Here is a 5,418-nt window from a genome sequence, read left to right as displayed (position 1 = left end):
ACTGGCTTCACCGGTAATTATTGAATCAATTTCACTTGTCAATATCAGGATGTTGTAAAACAGGAAAATTACTGATATCGATAATGTAAAGTTCCTTCGTCCGTCTTAATTACTGCTCTCTATAAGTTGTAGGTGTCTTATCTTAGATATATCATTAATGTACAGTACCTTCGTCCGTCTTAATTACTGCTCTTTATAAGTAGTGTGTGTCATAATTTCCTCATATATAATATCGATAAAGTAAAGTTCCTTCGTCCGTCTTAGCTACTGCTCTCTATAAGTTGTAGGTGTCTTATCTTAGAGATATAGATAATGTAAAGTATATTCGTCCGTCTTAATTACTACTCTTTATAAGTTGTATGTGTCTTAATTATCACATATATTATATTGATAATGTAAAGTTCCTTCGTCCGTCTTAACTACTGCTCTCTATAGAATGTAGGTGTCTTAGTTTTATGGTGCTTTGAGTGAATATCGGTGTTTCCTGATATGAGTTTGTTCTACAAATTTCGTGTCATTATCGTATCAAGATTCTTATTAAATTTGAATGCATTGTCTATTTTGGTACAAAGAGCATCACTGTGAACTCAACTTTTGTTTTGACTATTATATAGACAGTACCAGTGTTTTGACTTCACATAAAAGGAATAAAAGAATAAGGCGAAGAAACGGGGTTATTGCCATCAAGAGTTCACAGTAACAATTTCTTTAACACTACAGATATATGCCTTTTGTGTCTTTTTATGTTTAACAATGAACCTTGTTTTGTTTTACTCTGAATAGTCTGAAAATCTGTCTTAACCTGAGACTTTTGAAAATTATATCAATCTGAAAACCAGTCCATGTAAAATTCAGACACTGCTTGTGGTACAGGGGATTCAAGGTGTAGAAAAAAAACACCGAATAAAGGTTTTTTTTGGTCTTCAGATGCTATATATTTGCTCAACAAGAGTCTTTTCTGCATTCATTACTTTTTGAAAACCATATATTTTCATCTCACACTTTACCAACCAACCAAATTAATTCAAGAACAATACTCTTACAAAGTGCTAACTTCATGAACAAACTAGAATTTCTATCCCAAATGCACTACATCCTATTGGAAAAATGACGGGTCATGAGGTCTCTACCTAATTCTGAATAAGAAGTAAAAGTGAATTCGGGGGGGGGGGGGTTTGACATGCATGAATCACCTCCTGTCTGATATGATGAAGAATCGTGCTATTTTATTGCATTTTGAACCTTGGTAAGCCCAACTTTTGTCTAAACGATACAAACTATAAATTCCTTAAGGAGTTTTTCTGTACTAGTATTTTGTTTGATCTTGGTGGTTGATGTTCCTGATAACAAATTCATAGATTTTTTTGTATGACATTAAAAACATTTGTCGTGAATGAAATTGTTTCAAACTTTTAGAGTTATAGGACATGGTCACGCCCCGTCCCTGAAATTGTATAATTATACATTCATATATACCACAGTGATGTGAATTCTTACTAAGTTCTTTCTAAACAGTGAATATATTATGTCCCTTAAAATTGTACGTTAAATTTAGAATAATAGCCTGAAATTATTTATTGAATCGGATATCAATAATGTAAGAAGTGACGTAAACACATTTCCGGTTAAACTTATTTCCGAATCCAAGAACTTAATAGATCGGTGTAAAATCAATCCTCAGTATGCCAAGGATAAAAGAACATATAAATCTTAATTTCAGGTGTATTTTTATTATCAACAACTGTAAAGTTAAATGTCATATAGGTTCAATAATCTGGATCAAATTTTGATAGTTTTTTTTTATTGTTCTTCCAGAAAAGAGGTCAATCTTTATCATTAAAATTCCTGAAAGTTAGGCTAAGTACAAAAAAGCACTTGGGCGATAATTTAAAGTATCAATGGCAAATGTAATTGTAGTGCTATCATAGTTCTGCAATATTTTATTTTAATTCAAGTATATCCACAAGTCGAAACACGTTTCAGGCAATTTTTAAAATCGGAATTTTTTAAGCGTACAGGAATAATGTCCCTACTTACAATTATATCTTTCAGCAGAAAACATAATATAATAGTATTTGTTGAATAGATAGCGGCGATGATTATATATTTGTTCTCAGCATGGTAAATTTGTATATTTTACATGTGAAATAAAATGGTTTTGGATATTCTTACTTTATTTAATATCCAGGTAACTCCTTATGCAATCTTTACAAAACAAAAGCACATAATTTTAACCAAACAAAAACAGTAACAAATCAAAAACAAAAAACAAACAAACAAACAAAAAACAAACCAAATTAACAAACAAATCAAACTAATTACCAGAAAGAATAATTTTTTGTCCAACTCCACAATGTGTTAATATTGGCAAAACTAACTTTTTTCTTTCTAAAAATAAGAAGAGATATTCTCAGCTTGATGATTAACTATACTTTCCTGAATGTAATATGAAAGCAGGAAGTGGTCAAGAAACCAATTCACGCAGTAAGTTGATCGAAAATAGAGAAAAAAAAATAAATAAATTGAGAACATATCGGTATTTGCTGCCGATGTTTGCCAATTTGTTTAGAGAGGATTGTACACTTTTATCAAGGGATTTGCCAGTCAGAATATTTTGTAAATATATTCGGTCAACTTGTATTGGCAGAATTATGAAGAACAGAGACATTATTATACAATAAGTTCCTATCCTGTAAAAGATCGTGCTGTATACAATTTCTCTTGCTAAAAAGTTCAATAACCGTTAAACGTGATTGTATAGTACAACGATAGCTTACCACGAAGATTATCTATCAGTTGCGAGGAGTTCGAAGGTAATTCGATTTCTGTCTGGGATAATATCATAGCGAGCTACACAGTAAATACATCTATTTAATGTTCGAAGTCAATGCATAGGGATAATATTTCTTATGTAGCACAAGGTAGTTAGACCGCGGATGACGTCATAGTGTCGTGATAGCCGAGCCTATATATTCAACGACAAATTGTGATTAAGTAAGCGTATTTGTTATGCAATGAAAAAGACAATCCTCATATACAGCACATTTTGACAGCAATACAGTCATTTAAGATTATTCTGACCTGTTATCTCTCTTTGATTAAAAGTGTTATGATCTTCAAATGTTAAATACAAATTAACGGGACTATATGTTATATTATTGATGTACTGATGTTGTGTTTCCTTTATCAAATGAGGTAAAAGTATTTAAGGGAACCAAGAATCGAGTTGTGATAAAAATAACATAAGTAAATGATGCTGCCTTTAAATATTTAAAGATTAAAATGAAAATTTCTGAAAGTATTTATTAATCATGGTGACCAAAATAAAACATTAATGGTGCATATTTGTACAGTGTTTTCATATTTAAAAAGTAGAGGTGACATTATATGTGGATACACGGAACAGTTTAGAATTAAAGGGAACTAACTAAATACTACACGATTGAACGGTACAGTGGTCTTTTTCACAAAACTTACACAGAGTGTAAAATAAGTCGTTCGTTATGATGTTACAAAGCAATTTTCTATTATGACATTATCAATTACGACTACAGGTACACATACGATTGTTTGAGAAATCGACTGCTGAATCGAAACAATAAGATGTAATGTTCTACCTTTTCAATTTGTAAGGTGGGCATTGGTTTCTAGTAGAAAACGAACTACCAAAGTCTTTGTTCTGGATCTTGATATTCTAAATATGCGCGTGAGTTTTGTATGTGTGGACATAATTGACAGTTATTTTCTGAATTTACGAACTGATTTAGTTCTCCGAGTTCTTTCTTATTCTAGTTCATTGCTCTTTACACTACTGAGTTAATGACGCGTCCAATAAAATTCCACGGGAAATTCCGACTTTTGTTAACAGTGTAACTAAACAAATACAAATTATCTAGGATACCATCATTCGGATATATCACACATCTTTGAAACACTGTACAGAAATGTGGTTCCATTAAGTCTTGTGAATTAAAGCATTAAGATTAAGATCAATACGAGCATTTTAGGCTGGTATATAATTGGTGATTTAGGAGAGGCGTATTTTCCTGTCCTAACAAATTGATTCCTGCAATTTTAGAAAAGAATATGTCTAATTTCCCATAGGAATGTCAGGAATACAGTAGCTGTCGTACAAATTTGTTAAAACTTGAAACGAACCAGATTTGAATGATGGTGTGTTAATATGACATCAATAGATTACGAAATACAAACGTACCACTCATATGAATATTGCAAGTTCTGGGATGCTAAGACGTGTTTCTGTGAGTATGCAGTACTATACGTTAATGCATAGAAAAATCTATTTAAAAAAATAAAAAAGTATAAAAGAAGTATTCAAAACCAAAGCTATTGGACTAAGAAGCAAAATTCATCACCGAAAAGTTCTATCAAGTGACATACAAGGAATGAAGCCCTATAGTTTAAGTAAATCTTGAAAAAACTATACATATTGATGTTGAGATAAATATCATTCTAGTACACATTATACAGAAGAGAGCTTTCTAATTTTAGCACAAGATAAAAACATTATCTACATGTTAGAACTCAACAAACAACACTGAATATTTAATAGTAGCAATCCATAACTACACATACTTGCTTCACCCTAATGCCTTATAACGATAATTTGTTAGTAAATCAATTCCTAAATGTTCGATGGCATCTTTAAAAAAACATATCAAATCTTATCAAGTTAACTGACCCAAAATGGCGATGTGAATAAACACAACACAAATGATATGACGTTAGGTAGTATGTATTGTTTGTGATGCCCAACATAACAGAAAATACCATATTTGTACAACTGTGATTTCAACAATTGATATTTAGAAACACTTTATTTTATTGTCATAGTATATATTTAACAAAATCAAATGAGCAACTCGGACTCCATTAAAAACTGGGAGCATGGACCAGGTGCACCGGTAGGGTAAGCGTCCTCTGCTTTTCTAGAAAAACCCGCTGAGTTGCTCATAAAAAGTCAAGTCCGGGGTAGACAAACGAGGAAAGGAAAACTATGACCCGTTGAATATATCAGTTTAATGAAAACACTAAAGACTTATTTATGAATGAGAAGAAAGTCAAAATCACGGTAAAACCTGAAGATATCCAAGCTATCCATAGAATTCCTGGTCAAAACAAACAACACAACATTCTAGTGAAACTCGGGAACTCTGATGTCAAGTACAACATTATGAGAAAAAAAAGAACCTCTCATTGGAAAAGACCTTCAACTTAGTTGATGATGTTACAAAGCACAATATGGATTTGATTTCCAAACTTACAGATGAGAAGGATGTGGACAGTGCAGTTTATGCAAAGATTAAGTCATCAGGAAAGCGAATGAAATTTGATATTTGTGATGACATTGGTAAGAAATTAAATTCATAGAATGGATATTTTGTCTACTAGTTTTCC

The sequence above is a fragment of the Perna viridis genome, chromosome 9, assembly GCF_037379345.1.
Source record: "Perna viridis isolate PV_CMFRI_1.1 ecotype Kerala chromosome 9, ASM3737934v1, whole genome shotgun sequence".
Lineage (NCBI taxonomy): Eukaryota > Metazoa > Mollusca > Bivalvia > Mytilida > Mytilidae > Perna > Perna viridis.
The sequence above is the reverse complement of the archived record's forward strand: the minus strand, read 5'-3'. Positions refer to the sequence as shown.